This window comes from Sus scrofa, chromosome 16, assembly GCF_000003025.6.
Source record: "Sus scrofa isolate TJ Tabasco breed Duroc chromosome 16, Sscrofa11.1, whole genome shotgun sequence".
NCBI classification, from domain to species: domain Eukaryota; kingdom Metazoa; phylum Chordata; class Mammalia; order Artiodactyla; family Suidae; genus Sus; species Sus scrofa.
Genome location: NC_010458.4, coordinates 8,571,001 through 8,590,118, shown reverse-complemented (window position 1 = coordinate 8,590,118; position 19,118 = coordinate 8,571,001). Strand labels below are relative to the sequence as shown.

The 19,118-nt window shown below is 36.5% G+C and overlaps 1 protein-coding gene across 9 annotated transcripts in view; it reads left to right on the top strand.

Moving 5' to 3' along the window:
- Positions 1-19,118, top strand: part of CDH18 (cadherin 18) — a 1,026,794-nt gene that overhangs the window by 526,928 nt on the left and 480,748 nt on the right. Inside the window, exon 1 of one of the 9 annotated variants that reach the window (XM_021076970.1) lies at positions 11,883-12,061. The exons of 6 other annotated variants lie outside the window; for them this stretch is intronic. The gene's annotated coding sequence lies outside the window, so the exon portion shown is untranslated. Of the gene's footprint in view, positions 1-11,882; positions 12,062-19,118 lie in introns of those variants that run through there. 2 more of the 9 variants (XM_021076963.1, XM_021076968.1) reach the window with 2 other exon arrangements.

Below are 19,118 nucleotides of genomic sequence, written 5' to 3'. Positions count from 1 at the left end.
GGAAGATGCTATTTGTATGTGTGACTTTGGTAAAATAAAATTAACTGAAGACTTGTTCAACTGAACACAACTGAAGGGTTGTGTGTACTTTCATAACAAATTGCCTGAGTATGAACTATGATACCAGGTACTATAATGGGTGACATACACAAAATTATCTCCTTCAACATATGTAATCATCACTTCTCCTCCAGAAATGTGTTCTTGGACCATCAAAAGATGAACAGACTGAAAGCCAGTGCTTATCAATGTCAACACACTAAATGGCAGTGCCAGAATTTTACCCAACTTAGTCTCTACCTAAAATCTAAGCACCTGAAAAATAAATAAATAAATAAATAAATAAATCTAAGCATTTGTTTTCAGGTTTCCTTGAAAAAATGGCATATGGATCTTATAGTAAAGAAGTCCATTACATAATATATTCAGCAAAGTTCTAAGGGAGATTCAGAAATGGTTGATTGAATAGGGACAATGCTATTTTAATATAAAAGTTGTATCATTGGAATCCTCTTCTGTGCAGAGTAAAATTAAAAGTGTAGCCAAAATGCGCTAGAAAGATTTATTGGACTTAGGAAAGGTTCTTGCTTGAAGAATATCATAAGAAATTCTTCAATGTCAATAACAGCTAGTTAGTAACAATAAGCAGAACATATGGTTAGGGACAATATGTTTAAACTTGTCAACCGTAATACACGAATATTGGCAGCTTGAGGAATCTTTAGATAGGCAGAGAAGAGCAATGATAGTTCCTTTCTGGCAATGACTTGAGGCTTACATATACGTTTTAAGAAGACTGCAATATTCTGGTAATAACAGTACCTATAGTTTAATGTGTTTACTCTAAGGGCTGAATAATGAGCAAAGCAATGAACTTAAAGCCTGAATTTTCACTGCTCTCCTTAGCTTGTCATATAATTCTCACAGCCTATGGTGACCAAAAACACTGGGATTATACAACACATAGAGAAATTACTTCAGCATACCACACACTATTGACTTGGAGTACTAAAGGAAAAGAGTAATAATACCATAAGGAACCCTGAGATATGGGTAAATAAAATCCCTTTTGATCTTGCCACTCTTCCTAGAGTCCCAAATTAACTCTGGCAATATGAAATTTATTTTGGATGCACATTTCTAGAAAATACTTTGGAGACACTGTTCTTTTTTTAGATTGTTCTGTTCTTTATGGGGTTGATGGCCTCCATAAATTTTTGTGTGAGTTAAAAATAATCAAGCTTTTCCGTGATAATCCAAGGTAATAACATAAATAACCTTCAATATATAGCAACTACCCTTACTGTTGTGCACTCAAACACACCTACACCTACATTCAGGATAAGAGAAGATGATAGAGTTCACATTTCAATTGCTTTCAATATAATTTCTTACTTGATGATTAATTATACATGTGCACTATTTAGAAACCCTTTTATAAACAACTTCAGATAAACAAAGAAATAAATGGTATAAAGTGTAATCACACATTCTCAAATGAAGAACAAGTTTCTCCTGCATTAAAGTTTTAAAAATTTTATAACATTTTATTTGCCAATTTTGCATGCTGTAGACTATGCCAATCTCTACTGAGTTAATTTGATCTATTCTTAGTTTTTCCAAGGTAACCACACTTATGAAGTTTCCAACTTTTACATCATCAGCTTTTGTACATATGAGAAAAGTTTCATTTACCAGTGATATACAATTGAATTTACTTCCGCTTTGATCTTTATGATTTCTTTCTTTCCACTAACTTTGAGTTTTGTTGTTCTTTTTTTAGAGTCTAGAAAAAAAATAGAAAAGTTAGGTTGTTTATTCAAGAACTGATATTTTTAAATATCTATTTGAGTTTTAGCAGTTTTTTCAAAAATCTCTTCTGAATTCTTTACAGTCTTTCTCTTCTCTCCTCTCAAATCCCTTCCTTCCCCTCTCCTTCTCTCTCTCACCCTATTATTTCTGTACCATTGGTCCTGTCAAAATTTCTCTTGTCCTTTAGGTGCTGTAACAGCTTTTATCACTAGTGTTATTTTCTGTATATTACTCATAAAATTTTGTCTTTCGCTCAAAACTCTTTCCCAAGCTGCTGTTTCATGTTGCCAAGTGACTCTTGTGTAACTCATGATGCCTAGCTAACACCTCAATATCAGCATATTCCAATCTGAGTCTATAATATTTCCTAACCAGATATGATTCTTTCTTCCTCCTACTAACAAAAGTGTCATTTTTTTCTCAGGACTGAGATTAAAAACTCTGATTCATTCCTAGCCACATCATGCTACAGTTAATTATTTCTATAAATATCTATATAGTATATGTGCCTTACTCTTTTATTATACCAAGTGAAAGGTGTTTATTATATCCTTCTGGATTATAACTATAAATTAGCAAAAGCTTTATCATCCTGCAATTCAACACACAGAGTGATAATCAACCATTTTGTATTCAACCAATATAGTTTGATTATTAAGTCTTAGAAAATGTGGACAAGTATCCCCAGCAGACCAATTCTTTCCTTACACAGGGCTCCTGTTCTGATCTCTCTGTTCCTACATTTAAAGTAAAAAAGCTGTCACAATGGCATAGAAGCTAAGCCCTGATGGTAACTGACAGTCATCCTACCTGCCTAATTAGCAAAAGTTTAGGCAAGAGATGATGATGGGATATGATAGACTATATAAAGAGAAAGAACTTGAGATAGAGCTCAATGGATGGCTTGAGGATTATTAATAAAGCAAGATGAATTGAATTTGATTTATTGGGTTAATCATAGTGGTGAGGAAGACTGTTTAATGAGCATGCAACCTCTGGAGTCATACAAGCTCCCACATTCAGGAAGCCCCCAGGTTTAGTTTAATGGCTTCTTGTGGCCATTTTGAAAATCTTCATGTATAACAAATCCACATATTTTCATTTTTCACCCATCATCAAATTGTACAGCCAGTCATGGAAGTGAGGACAAGAAAAACATCAAAACTAATTTCAGGATTCTATTCAGACTATTTTTTGTGTGTTTGTGTGTGTGTGTATATTTTATCAACTTCATTCTCTAACCCCAGTTCAAACAAGTGGTATTGAAAGTAATTTATCAATTTCTTACACTATGAAAAATGCTGTCCATATATCTTTTAGAATCTATGGCACTGCATTACATTTTACTGGTTTCTTTTTCTTTTCTTCCTTTTTTTTAGCTTAAAGCCAGGGAATCTGCCTTACTTTATATTTATCAATTGAACTTTCTATATGATACTCTATATGTATTTTCTGAATAAATCTATTCATGCACACATATATACTTATATATTTACATTCATGTAAATGTATATGTGTATAAGTGTATGCATATACATATGGGTTTATATATAAGAATATATAAAGTTTTAAACATAAATTTATAAGTATATTGTATACCCACATTCTTGGCTAAATGTTAAGAAGTATAGAAACTTGTGTTCAACTCAGTTTTGTAAATGTCTTCTGATCATTAACACAATTTAAGTCCATTATAGTCTCAATTAGCAATAACATGCTAAGGAAAGGATACAGACAGAAGATTATGAGACGAAAACAAGGAAACAGTCAATAAACATTCTAGTAATCACATGAATAGAAACTAAAACAATGAGATAATTTTCAGCCATTGAATAAGCAAATTGGAAAAAGAAATGTTCTTGCTCAGAAATAGTGAGGAAGCAATTAATCTTTTACTCTTTTCTAATGGTGTTGGGAGCAATAACATAATCATCTGTGTTTAAAAAATAGTCACAAATTTTACTTAGTAGTTGCATGTCCAGAAGTCTATTCAAGTGCAGTAGTCAGAGATCCAGGAGAAGATCTGTTGAGGTATTATTGATAATATCCAAAACTTGGAAACAACATCAATGTTCAATGGCAGGAAAGAGATTTAGGTATATCACATATATGGTTTGAATATAATGCTGTATTTTGTTGAAAATATTTAATAAGTGCTTTTAATCCTATAGAAAAATCTGATACATTAAATTAAGCCTGGGAACAGTTGATTCCTAGATACAACCACCACCCTACGCCACAGGCACAGCAATGCCAAATCCAAGCTACATCTGCAAATTACACCACAACTCATGGCAACACCAGATTCTTAACCCACTGAGTGAGGCCAGGGATCTAACTCATATCTTCGTGGATGCTAGTTGGGTTCATTTCCACTGAGCCAAAATGGGAGCTCCTGATACATTAAAATTTAAATGTAAGATCTATGCATTAGTTTTCAAGGTGTTTTATAAGAGATTCTTAGGGAAAACATTAATGATAGTAAGTTTAAGAGTTAATGTATACCACTGCCTCTCTGGGGTAGCCACAAATGTACATTAGCAAATTAAATCTTGTCCTACAAATATCAGAGTTTTGGTCAACCAGAGTTCTGATTAATTGAACATTAAGAAACCCTTGTTTTTCAACTTAAACAACTTGATATCGAAAAAGCCAACAACCCAATTGAGAAAATGGGCAGAAGACCTGAATTGACATTTCTCCAAGGAAGATATATAGATGGCCAAAAAGCACATGGAAAAATGCTCAACATCCCTGATTTTTAGAGAAATGCAAAACTACCACAAGATACCACCTCACACTGGTCAGAATGACCATCATTAATATGTCCACAAATAACAAATGCTGGAGAGGGTATGGAGAAAAGGGAACCCTCCTGCACTGTTGGTGGGAATGTAAGTTGGTACAACCACCATGGAAAAACAGTATGGAGGTACCTTAGAAAACTATACATAGAACTAGCATATGACCCAGCAATCACACTCTTGGGCATATATCTGGGCAAAAGTTTGCTTGAAAAAGACACATGCATGCACATGGTCATTGCAGCACTATTCACAATAGCCAAGACATGGAAACAACCCAAATGTCCATCAACAGATGATTGGATCAGGAAGATGTGGGGTATATATATATATACACACACACACACACATACATACAATGGAATACTACTCAGCCATTAAAAAGAACAATTATTTGCAGCAACACCGATGGAACTAGAGACTCTCATCCTGAGTGAAGTAAGTCAGAAAGAGACAAATACCATATGATATCACTTATATCTAGAATCTAATATATGGCACAAATGAACAATTCCACAGGAAAGAAAATCATGGACTTGGAGAATAGACTTATGGTTGCCAAGCGGGAGGGAGTGGGATGGATGGGATGCTTGCCTTTGGAATGGATTATCAATGAGATCCTGCTGTGTAGCACTAGGAACTATGTCTAGCCACTTGTGCTGGAGCATGGTAATGTGAGAAAAAAGACTGTATACATGTATGTGTAACTGGGTCACCATGCTGTACAGTGGAAAATTGACAGAAAACTGTAAACCAGCTATAATGGAAAAAAATAAAAATCATTATATATGTATAAAAAAGAGACCCTTGTTTTTATAGATTGAGGTTGTGAAATGATTTTTAAATATTTGTCTCTTCTGGTATTATAAATATTATATGCTGTATACAATGTAATATTTCTTTGATAGTTAAGAATCTTACAAAACTTCAGGGTCACTGAAATGGCAGTTTTCATTATATAACACTAGGAAGATAAATACAGATATGGGAGGTTGAACTGAGTGAGTGCTGTCTCCAGGACATTGCATGGAAGCTATGTTTTCTCTTTTAATAAAAAGCTCTTGGGTAAGAGGTTTTTTTATTTCTGATTTGCCTTTTTCTGCTAAAAAATGAAGTGTAGAAATCAAATATGATTGATTTAATGAATACTTAACTGGGCACTACCAATTGGGATTCAACTAACCTTTTTTAAGTCTTTTATATGCGAAGGACTATGCTAGACCCTTTTGTATGTGTAAAACTCTTCAAAGATTGCAAAAGCTCCATGCAAAGTGAAGGCAGTTCCTCAAATTACAGGGAAGGTAGCATGTTCAGAGAGTAAAACAAGCTGGTTAAGCAACTCTATATTTAATATTAGTGGTAGATGGATGGCTTAATCTTAGGTCTCCAGTCTCCAGAGTAGAGTTGTCTCCATTACAACAAGCAACATTTACATGTACCATGTACCACATGTTCATTTGTATCTAGCAATCAATTAGGAGACAGAAAGGCAAAAGTATAATAAGGGAAGCAAGTTTATGTGCAAGGTACTATATGCCCAGTAATTTTCTAAGCATATTATGTATTATGACGTATTTAATCTTCTGGAAGGTTAAGAGATAGGTAATAGAACTTTTTACTAAAGAAAATAAGTACATATAATATAATGATGTAGCTTCCTAAATGTATTTGTTTCCAGATTCTGTGTTCTTAATGACTATGCTCTGTTGCCTCCAGCTATAACACAGTTTGTTAAATGAGATATTGACAGACTCATTTTTAATTAATTTATTTTGTCTTTCATCTTTTTAGGGCTGCACCTACAGCATATGGAGGTTCCCAGGCTCAGGATCTGCTGCCAGCCTATGCCAGAGCCACAGCAATGCCAGATCCAAGCCATGTCTGCGACCTACACCACAGCTCATGGCAATGCCAGATCCTTAACCCACTGAGTGAGGCCAGGGATCAAACCCACGTCCTCACGGTTCCTTGTCAGATTCGTTTCTGCTGCACCACGACGGGCGTTCGTTATTGACAGACTCTTAAAAGCATTTTAAAACAAAAATGTAGAGACAAGCCAAACCTATTGGAGCAAAGTGTTTACTTAGAAAAGGTGATCTGTGTTCTGACCCATGGAGGATGGGTAAGGTAGAACCAAGGTACAGGGGAGGAAAAGAGTGGAGGTTATCTAAGGACTGAGGAAGAGGGAAGAGTTAGAGGTTATTAGTTTTGTCAACTGAATGAATATATAATGTTACAGCTCACAAAAATATGAATTAACTTAAAAGGACCAGAATTAGCTATAGCTAAGTCTTCTTGAATGCAATATTCCTGATATATTCTCAATATTTTAGAGTTAAGATAATCATCATGCCCATTTTGATGCTTTGATTTTATTAAGGATACCCGTTGACATTTACATTTTTGATGGGCATATCACATAATTGCTTCATACTAAAACTATTGTCAGTAGGAATCTCAGAGATCTCATTCATAAGTTTTCATTCAAAGACCTGTCTTTGCTGCCATATTTTTAATACAATCGTACTTTTGGACTCAGCCTTAGTATTTCTTCTTTGTTAGGTGTGAGGTAACTTTTAGGTTTTCAAGACCCCTTACTTTTTCTTCCCAGGTCTTCATCCAAATCTGCTGACTTCTTGTGTAAAATGCATATGGGTGGCTTCAGTGTTCATAGCACTGAACATGGGTAATGTTTAATACGGGTATTAAAAAAACCCCATAATTCTACCGAAGTTAAAATTCTGCAGCTTACTACTAGAAACTTTGCTTTAGAAAAGAACCTCCACATTTTTAAACATAAGAGAATGGGACCTTAACCTACTGCTACACTGAATAATTGTACTAAAATTCTCCATGTGGACTCCAATGAAATCATGAAAAAAGGTAATGACGTATAGTGAGATCATATCATATGTTTCCCCTATTTCCTGTCTAGCATGTCTGTCAGAGAAAGAAATTGGATTATTTTGAAATGACTTTTCAAATGTGATATAGACTCAGGTGACCCCACTATTTTCTTTCCATCCTGGTCTACTCATCTCTTAAAAAATCTCCTGGAGTTCCCGTCGTGGCACAGTGGTTAACGAATCTGACTAGGAACCATGAGGTTGCGGGTTCGATCCCTGGCCTTGCTCAGTGGGTTAAGGATCCAGTGTGCTGTGAGCTGTGAGGTAGGTTGCAGATGCGGCTTGGATCCTGCGTTGCTGTGGCTCTGACATAGGCCAGTGGCTACAGCTCCCATTAGACCCCTAGCCTGGGAACCTCCATATGCCGTGGGAGTGGCACTAGAAAAGGCAAAAAGACAAAAAAAAAAAAAAAAAAAAAATCTCCTTACTGGCCAGTTTTCACATTTAGTTCAATTATTCCTAATTTGTAAACTCCATGTTCCATCATGTTTCAAAAGTTTGGAAAACATTTGCTTGTCACTGTTTTATTTTTACTAAATCTTCAAAGTTTACCAATTTTTTTGAGATATTTTTTAAAATTCTGGCATGTACTTTATGTAACCTTTGTCCAAGAATTAATCACTTAAAACTAGGATCTATTAGTAAATTTTCACTTATCTTGGGTCCCAGTATCTTTATTTTATCATTTTTAGTTCAATAAGGATCTATTTTATGGAAAATAAAACATTAGGAGTTTTACTTTTCCTTTGTCAATTATCAACAGTCTCATTAGAGCCAAACAAGTTCATTTTTTTTTTATATTTTACATGTGCTGAAAAATGCATTTATTAGTAGTATGAGTAATTACATAATCTGATCACTTTGTTAGTATTATGAGTAATAATTAGATTAATAAATGAGTAAGGGGGGCAATGCTTTTTAAAATTAATTACATATACATTTAACTTTGAAATATTTTTGATCTCGCCTTTTCATTTTCCTTTATCAGTATTTCCCCAGTACTCTGCAATTCCTAATCTGAGTGAGTAAAGGTTAACTTTATTAGGTTATCTTTAAGCATATTCTTAGTGGTAATATTTTTATCACTATAAAACTTCTCTTTTGGAGTCTCATCATGGCTCAGTGGTTAACAAATCTGACTAGGAACCATGAGGTTGCAGGGTCAGTGCCTGGCCTTTCTCAGTGGGTTAAGGATCCCGTGTTGCTGTGAGCTGTGGTGTAGGCCAGCAGCTGCAGGTCTGATTAGACCCCTAGCCTGGGAACCTCCATATACCACAGGAGTGGCCCTAGAAAAAGGCAAAAAGACAAAAATAAACAAACTTCTCATTTATGTTTGTAAAAAAAAAAAAAATAAGCAATCTACAATATTTATCACCCAAGCATATAAAATAAATATTTCAAAAAAAAATCATTTATTGCTTCCCGTTTCATCAGCTGTTTTCCTTTACATAATAATCGGATCACTTTTTAATATTATTATTGTAATTTCAATAGTCATTTCAATTAAAATTCAATCATGGCACCACGTTTGTGTAGTTAATTGCTCTAAGTGCCAAATTATAGCAAGGGATACATATACATTTAATTTACATTCCTTTATATTTGAAAACATTGCATAGCCTCCTGAATTCCCAGGGTAAAATTGAGCATGAGATGACATCTAAAGAGACAATTTCCTGAGTCTGTCTCTCAGAGAAGGATCACAGTTTAGCATTACAATTTTATCTTTCCAGTTTCTGTAGTCTGACCAGCATCAATCTTGTGTTGGATGCTTCCCTGTCACCAGTGAAAATGATTCTTATAACTCTCCAGTAACAGAAGTGGGGACTCAGGAGCAGAAACGTCCATGCTTTCTGTTTCAGAGATTAGCTCTGTAATAAATTTTGCTGACTGATGCATTGTCCACTTTTTGGAAGTAATCTTTGACATAAGGAGAAAATAAGCACCTGCCTACCACCTGGCTTTCCCCAAGAAGCATGTTCCTCCTGGGTTCACTTACTTTCTCTTTTTTAACCTGAAAGTGTAAGAGATGAACTAAGTGGCTGACAGGCTTACTTTTCTAGGGCCAGGGAAAGTTGGTGCAGTTGCAGAAGATCAAAATTCAGAAGCCATTTTAATCCCTTGTACATTTCATCCTTGGGTTTGGGGAAAATCCTGAGCCCTGAAGCTGAGTGCAGTCCCATATATATAAAGCCTCCCTCGATGAGTGGGTGCTTTTCCTAGAAATGGATTGCATTATTTGGCCATACTGACAGATCCTTCTGCATGTCATCCCACTCTGGAGCAACTGCCTGTCGACTTCTATTACGACCGTCCCCTAGATGTGCTTATTACAGTCTTACCCAGGGAAAACCGCCAAGGAGGGCTAGCCAGAACACACCATTGTCAAGTGTGTCTCTCGGATGCTCAGTGTTGGTGTCTCAGCAAAGGCTTTAGGATCAAAGTGCCAAACATGTTCTTTCATTCAGAGTTAAGCCAAATAAGAGGCTTCTCTAGAAACATCCATCGTGTGAATTTTTAAACCACATAACCCCGATAGACCAAAAGTTCCTCTTTATAGCCCCTTTATTTTTCATAACTATTCTTCTCTTTGTGTTCCCAGGGCTTCATCAAAACAGGAAGATTTGAAATGGATTCTTTTCAGTAACCACAAAATGAATATGATTTTCTGATTTTATGTCCAGATATTTTGCAAGGGGAATCTCATTTAAATCAGAAACAGCATGAGAGAAAATATACAAAACACATAATACAACATTGGCTCATTATTTCTCATGCTATTGTTTCCATTTCACTTTTCCCTGAGAGTTTCGATTTCAGAGATTTCCAAATTCTCATTGTCTCCTAACATCTTCCTTAGGAGTAACTGCACACTTAAATGTGCAATTCCTTCTCAATTAGAAATAATCCAATTTGAGGGCTGCTTTGATTGTTTCCGTTGGTTTGTTTAATCATACCCAAACCCCAAACCAAATTAAATCCCACTGCATGTCACATCACTCAAAGATAGTCAAATAAAACTCTAGCTGATTCAAAACATCCCTTCTTTAAAATTACACAGTTTTTCATTTCATTTTCTCAGAGACCTTCTGAAGTGAGATTATTCTCTAGATTTTAAAGAGAAGCCTTCCTAGCCTCAGAGAATTGAAACAGTTTAGACAGGCTCTGATACAGAAGAAAGTCTGAGACAGAATTGGAATCCATGTCTCATGGCCTTTAGAGGGCCTCTTCCCTCTATCACACTGTATCTCTTAAGCTTAAGCCTCTCGTTCCTTTGAATCTCTGAACCTGAGCATTTATTGTTATCAACTAACCAGAGCAAGTAAGGGTGCCCTCTTAGTGGTTGCAGTGATAGAGAGTCTTGTACAATCCTTAGTATATTTGCCAAATGATCCTTGGAGTAGCCATTCAATATAGATAAACTCCTACACTTGTTTACTACAGTATTTTAAACGGGGATACTTTATGTTCTTAGTGAGTGTGGCTGACTGTTGGGAGAAAGGACTAAAGTCGTTTTGCATCAATTGTGCATGTAACCAATCAGGCCTGAAGTCCTTGTTATCAAAAGCTGTGTATATGACAAATCATTTAAATGTATTCTGGAGTAATAACATGTTTGAAGTTATGTGTGTGTGAAAGAGAGTTTTCCTGGCACAAGCAAAGGGGCTAGGAAAGGGCATTGCGGTTCCTGTTCATCTTCGCAAATATACTGCTGACCTCCAAGGGAAAGCTCTATCTCTTCTAAACCCTCCATGCCTTGAGTACTTTGGGGTAAGGTATTAGAGGCATCACTCGAGCTAAATCTCGCGGCTATCACCGGACTATGGATCACTGATGAATGAGCCAGCAGTTGAATGTTTAGCAGGCTGTGACGACTTTGCACGGAAACAGGAAAATTTATTACCAGCCTGCCACCTCAGCGCCTGCCCTGCCTGCTTTTTCTCCCGGTTCCCTCCCGAGGTCTACTCCCAGTCCATCTGACAGTCAAACACTTCTGGCCCCCTTCTCCCCCTCCCTTGCGGAGAACCGAGGGTCTCAACTGGTACGGAGTCCTGGTCGTCATTTTTTTCAGCTCCGATGGAAAGATGAGCCGCCGGTCCGGGCTTTTAATATTTTTAACTGTTTCCATCAATGGCATTGCATTGCACATGACCTTGCCGATGGGGGCCACAGGCTCTCCGTTCTGTGTGCTCTAGGATTTTAGCAGCCCCCAAAGTATGCACGATGGGGGTTAAAAGGGGAAAGAAAAAAAAAAAAAAAAAGGAAGCAGAGGGAAAGGCGGCAGACGGGAGAGCCAGGAAGGAGAGGAAGGAGGAGAGACAGAGGAGAGGATCAGGCGGACGGGCTCTGCCAGCCAATCACAGGCGCGCTCCGGAGCTGCAGAAGCCGGAGCTGCCGAGCCCAGGGCTCGCAGGCGCGCGGAGCCGAGTCTGGGGCTCTCGGAGGACCGGAGCCGCGGTGCCGGGAGCACCAAGAAAGTCCCCTCTGTGCTTCTCATAAATTAAGTTCCTTTCCACCAGTTAGGGCAAGTCAGCCAAGGTAAGGCTTCAATGAACACCACTTTACTATGGAATGACATTCATATTTTTGTGCAGTGGGGCTGCTCACCCGGTTCTGAGTCAAAACAATATTTGGCGAAATCTTCCTCTCTGGGTTGGTTTCACAGGATCTGCTGCGAAGGGGAAAGTTGGAGTTGATGCTTTGTAAGCCTCATTGCTAGTATAGCTTTTAAAAAAATTTTTTTTCTTATCCAGGAATGTTGCCATAGAGCCTATGGAATGAGTCTTGATAATCCAGCTGGGTCTCTGTTTATGTTTATCTGTGGATGTGCTGTTATCTGCTCTCCCCCTGAAGAAGTTGGAAGGATACTCTGCAAGGCACATTGGCATCGTGGTGGCATCAAAATAAGCTGTCATTTATGTCTCTCTGTCAAAGTGAGGGAAAGCGTTGTCAGCATAGAAACAGGGAATTTGAAATTGAAATTTCCATAGTGCTTTTTAATTATTGCCTTTCCAGTATCCTCTGAAATTACATGATATCTGAGCACTCAAGCTGCAGTAGGGCAAGGCTCATTTTCTTTCTTCTTTTTTCTTTTATGAAACGTTTCTATAAATGCTTATTAAAGCTTAAGATGAAACTTTTTCTTCTTGTAAAGGGCACTATAAATGATGCATGAAAAGGAATTAGGTACCCTTCTGCCATCAGCAAAACACTTTATTTAGTATATGCCCTTATGTTTGCTAACTCTGATTCATTTCTTAACTTCCTGAACCTGATTTGAGTTTAGAACTAACAATGATTTTGTCTTAGTTTTCATATCTAAAAACAAGGTAAAATTATGCATGTGTGTGTGTGTGTGTGTGTGTGTTGTGCGTACAGAGGTGGAACTAGGAAAACCTGTCATATGTAACAGGTGAAAAATAAAATTTTATTAGCTAATTATTCAAGTGTCTCCTTATATCAATGCTTGTTGTATTTTAAGTACTTTCAGATTAATCGAGAGTAAATGCCTCTTGCTGTTTCTCTGCTAAAATGAAGAAATGATAAAATAAAAATCTTAGCTGAGATTATTATGGTCTTCAATTTGCTCAGGTGATGGCATCACAGCTTTGAGCTGAGAGAAACAGATCAGAGAAAGATTTTATTATCCAACCAAAAAAAAGGGGGGGGAGGGGAGGAAAAAAAAAAAAGAAACCACCCTACAGGCTCCGACTGTGTTTGGAATCTTTATTTTTCACTTTGGGATCACCCACAGATTTTTCAAAGCAGGGGGCTTTCCTTATGCAGTAATTGTTCTCCTCTGTTTCAGTGGACTTGTCTTATCAGAGAAAACATGTAATCCTAAATCAAGAGTTAGAGGTCCAGACTGGATCTCAGATGCAGCTTGCTGGATATGGGAGGAGGGAGGCAGGATGTGATACTAGTAAAGAATTAGTTCTATAGCCTAACACTCTGGTGGAAGAAACAATTATCATTTGTTACTTTCAAGCCTCCTGTTACATGTTCAATTCCAGGCTTCCTGATAATAAATTAACCAAGTCTAGGTCAACCCATTTCTTCACTTAATAAGGCTTTCATTTAATGGGCCTTGTTAGAGGAGTATTTTATAAACCATAATGATGATGCTTTTTCACAGAGGTAGCTAACTTAAGGGGAGGAAAACATAAAATGATACCAATAGTCAAGTTTGATCTCCTCTCTTGACAACAGTGGGAGGTAGAAAATGAGGATTTGCTCTTTTAGATGCACCAGAATTGCCCACTTAAAGATAACCTCACAGTGAAGGGGAGTTTAGTAGTAGAATGAAGGTAAGTGACAAGGAAACTCAAGATGTAACTCTGTCCAGCAAATGTTGAAAGTAATTAGCTATAGCATGCTTGATAGCAAGCAGTGCTTGATCAAAGTCTACACATTAAGCAGAATGTAAATCATTATTCCTTCTTATGAGCCTGTTTGGATGGATATAGTGGAATCATGAGTTAGTCCAAGTTTATAAATTCTTTAGATGATGGGTGCTATATATAGTAAATATAAAAGACTTTTTTTTTAATTTGGCTTATATAAGCATCATTGTTATGCTTTTTGTTGACTTTTATGATCTATTTAAATACAAACCATATTTTCACAAGTTTGTGCCCCATTTGTCCTGTATTTGACTTGATAATTAGAAGACCTTATGATTAGTATACCTTATATACAGGCAGCCTGATGTAATTGTCCTTTAGACTCTAAACATGCATGCACACTTCTGATCTAGGATAGTATTGAAACCTGGAAAAATCTGCTTATTGCAAGTGCATGTATCTGATGCAATGTAGTTGGTTGAAAAGTGAGAGAAGGAGATTGAGAGATTTAAGAAGAGTGTATGTCCTTTGCTGTTTTATGTTATTTTTTAAAAAAAAATAAGTAGAAGACTTCAGACTCCTGAATTTGCTCAATTATATGCCTTCCTTGTAGTTGCATTGCACATGTCTATAAAACTATATTCTATATTAGAGCTCCTTAACTTTGGTGCTATTGATATTGTGTGCTATATAATTCTAATGGCGGGAGGGCTTTCATGTTTATTGTAGAATGCCTAGCAGCATCCCCGTTTTCCACCCACTAGATGCCAGTAGCAGCACCCCCAAACTGCCACAACCTCAGATATCTCGAGACATTGTTAACTAATCCCTGGGGAGTTGGGGGACAAAATGTCTCTCCTCTTCCTTTGAAAGTGTCCACGTTTAGTTCAGTTTGGGTGTTCTACAAGGATCCCTCGTCTTTTGCTTTGAACGAATAACAATGTGTAGGTGTTTCATTGGGTCCCTAACACAAAAATGTGGAAGAGCTTATCCATATTATATTTTTCTGTGAACTGAGAGTCTAGGCTCTACTATCATATGCTAAAATTTGTGGGAACAAAAGGAAATAAAAAGTGCAAAGGAAAATGTAGATGTTGAGTCTGAAGACAAATTTCGCTTGAATTTGTTTCTCAGAGGAGCCTTTAATATAGTGAATGAAAGATATGATGCTCTCTACAATTGCTTTTGATATTTTTTCTTGAGTATGTATATGTTTGGGGTGTCAGGGGTATTCACTCTAGTAATTCCATTGTGCTTGGAGTAGTTTATAATGTTTGAAGGTTCAGAAGTAAAAGGGAAGCATTTTGGTTTGAAAAAAATAGTTCTTAACCAGCAGTGATATGTAGCACAATGAGAAAAAAAAAAAAAAAAATACCAGGCATAATGGTTTGAAGCCATGACAGAACATGGATCCTGGCTCAGATTACTTATGTCACATGTTACTTATATACATAGGTCATTTTCCCTCATCTGCAAAGGGGGATAAGAATAGGCATGAGAACCAAATAATACAAGCTGTCAAATGGGTTGTAATTGATAAAGATATATACCAATATTGGTAAATTATCATTGTTTCAATTTCTTTGGTGATGTATTTTTTTGAGAACTGACTCAGCAAGCTAAATCTTAGTATTCTAGAGTAGTTCAAAATCATCTGTAAGAAACAGCAGTATTAATTTTTTTTTTTTCAGAGTTCCCATCATGGCACAGCAGAAACAAATCTGACTAGGAACCGTGGGGTTTCAGGTTCGATCCCTGGCCTTGCTCAGTGGGTTACGGATCCTGTGTGGCTGTGGCTGCGGTATAGGCCAGCAGCTATAGCTCTGATTCGACCCCTAGCCTGGGAACCTCCATATGCCCCTGGTGCAGCCCTGAAAAGAAAAAAAAAAAAAAAGATTTTTTCTGAGTTCCCACTGTGGCTCAGTGCGTTAAGGATTTGATATTGTCTCTGTGAGGATGTGGGTTTGATCCCTCGCCTCACTCAGTGGGATAAGGATCCGGCATTGCCACAGCTACAATGTAGGCCATAAATGTGGTTCAGATCCAGTGTTGCCATGGCTGTGGCATAGGCTTCATCTGCATCTATGATTCGACCTCTAGCCTGGGAATTTATGCCGCAGGTGCAACCCTAAAAAGAAAAAAAAATTTTTTCATGAATGAAATAGAATATCTTCATTTTGAAATATGTGTTTTATGTTGTGGATGGACCTCAATTTTCTCTCTTATTTCCATCCTTTCCCATGTTATCCACATTTGTGGTTTGTTTAAAAATGCAGAAGTAGCACATAGAATACACCTTGAAATTTACTTTTTAACAATACTGTTCTTACCCATTTGATATATATTTTAAGTGACTTTTAAATGAATAAATTAATATGTCTACATGTAATTTTGAAATTAGTAATTTAAACACAGTTATATAGAGATGAATGCATTCCATAAGCAGATGTACACAAAAATATATTTAGATAAAATAAATGCAAGTTGATAAAATCCCCAGCTAATTTTATAGTCTAATCTCTTCCATGTGGGTCTCTAAGCAATTCATGAGTATTTACCAAGAACACTATTAGGCACAGTCCTGATATTTAAATCTAGCTCAGTGTGAGGCATATGCGTGTTCTTGCAATTGTCTCCTTAGGGTAGGATGATTTCAGATTGGTTGATGCCCCTGCCACGTTGGTGTTATACATCGTGACCACCACATATTATTGTGTAGATGTACTATCCTGCATTTAAGTAATACCCTATTAACTATTTTTAAATGAAGAGTAAAGACAAGACCAGCACAAATTAAATAATTTAGCATTTCTATCGTTGCTGATAGCATTTTGACGTTTAAGTGCAGTACCCGTTCCAAGAATGGATGTCCAGGAAAGTAAGTGGGCAGTGGGGAAATGTAGGAGTGAGTAGAAGAGGAACATTTGGTCTAATGTACCCTGATGTGCCCAGGTATTGCTTCTGTAGATACCAGAAAGTATTCTGATACATAAAGTTCTGTACTGCTGGGTTAGGAACTTAGGAAACTTCTTGGCAGTCTGAGAATAAAAAGAGTTTGATTCCTAAAAGCGTTTGAGTGAAATAGTTGAAAAAGAAATATCTCACTTATCTGAGCTCCCCAGGACTGGCTTATTCAACATTTTACTCACACTGCATGGAATATGATAGATGAATTGCCAGTAAAACGAATTTGGTCTTTGCAGATGCCTCCACTGAAAACAGGAATTTAACTATCATTTCCATTTCATTTTATGTACACGTGGTCATAAGGATCTTCAAATAGATATTTATTGTCATATTTAGGCCTTTAAAGTCAATATGTTTCATCTATATAGCTATGTACAACCCCATGTGACTGGCAATTTCACTTTATCCAATTATTTTCATTCAGTCTACCTGATTGCAAAAGTATTTTAAATAAAAATACCTGTCTAAGTTAAACTCACAGATATCAATGGGATTTAAAAGAAGACAGGATGCCATTTTAACCTACTGAAGCATCATATTACAAATAACTTTTGAAACCAATGCTGGTAAAGGTGTGATAAAACTCTTATTTATAGTTATTCATGGTGAAAGTGAAAATTAATACAACAGTTTTGAGAAACAATTTGCAATCCATTGCCAGAAACAGGAAAAGGCAGATCCTTTTACATGTAACTTCAAGGAGTAAATTACTAGGAAATAAACCAAAGATCCCCAATTGAAGAAACCCCTTAAGAAATGAAAATTAATTGAGGAATTTGAATCTAAATAATCATATATTTATGGAAATTTGTGTAACTATAAATGATACAAAATTTTATGTACATTCTGATTTTAAAAAGGATTTCAAGAAAATCAATTTAGTTGGTACCGCACTTGGGCAAAACTGTGTATCCCTTGAAAATTTCTGTATTGTTTATATTATCCATATTTTAAAAATATGTGTAATTAGTACCTTTCAGCTGCAATGTGTGATATAATTTAAATTAGCCATGAAAATATAAACAGAAGCTATTTTGGTTGTATGCAGTTTTGCTGCTTTTTTAAAGAGCCCACTTATTGGCTGATTGATACAATTTAACTTCTGAAAAAGAGTACATGTATATAACTGAATCACTTTTCTGTACAGTAGAGAGTAACACCCTGTTTTAAATCAACTACAACACTTTTTAATAATTAAAAAAATAGTAAGATTAAATAACTAAGCCATAGTTGAGAAAGCCTGTGTTATTGATTGAAAAGTCAACCAGTTCTAAAAGACTATTCAGTAGGATTTTCAGTTCTGGTGATTGGAATTTGACTTTTTGAAGATTTATTATATTTTTAAAAGAAAAATGAAGCCAAATGAAATATTCAATTCTGTTTTACTATATTAAATTCACTTACAGGGATTATATACTACTTGAGAAAAGAGATGGGAAACAAGGGAACTATATTATTACTTGGAGAACATGATCATTGTTAAGAGAGGAAGAGGAAAGGGGGATGGGGAATAAAACTTTGAAGACATAGGTGGTGGTTTGATGTTTTAGCTGTAATGGCTAGGAATCCCTCACTGAGAAGATGACCTTGGAAGAAGTATGAATATGAACAGTGTTTGATATTGAGAAATCAGATTCTAGGGAAGGTGAAAAGCAAGAACAAAAGTCTCAGAGCAGGGGCTTGCCTGTCTTCTTGGAATAATAGCAAGAAGGCCAGCATATCTGGAGTGAAGTAACAGAAATGGAGCCAAGGAGGAGATATTGTTAGGAGATAATGGAAACGGGATCATGTGTAGATGCTATAAATGTGTCTAAGTACTTCTGGGTTTTTTGTAGATCTGGGGTGGCATTGGATATTCCTGAGCAGAGAAATAACGTGATGTATTTTTTATATCACACAGCAAAGAAGAGTTCAGCGTGAAGGTGAGATTAAGGTTACTAATCACCTGTATTTCAATCAGAAACTCTGGTCACAGTGTTAGACTGAAGAGGAGCTAGGACAGATATAGGCCAGTTCTGGAGCTCTTGAAGTAATTCAGAGAGAAGATAGTGACTTGCAGTAGAGGTTGGAGAAGAGGTTGGACTGCATATTTACCTTGAAATTAAAGCTGACAGGACACACTATTGTATGAGATGTAGGGGTGGTGGGGGACAGTGAGGGTAAAGGATGATATTTGTTGTTGTATCCTGAGCAGCTAGAAAGTTGGATTTGTTGTCTTCTAAGAAGGGAAAGAATTGGACAGAACAAATTTTAGTGGGGAAAGGAGGGCCAGCAAGAGATGAGAA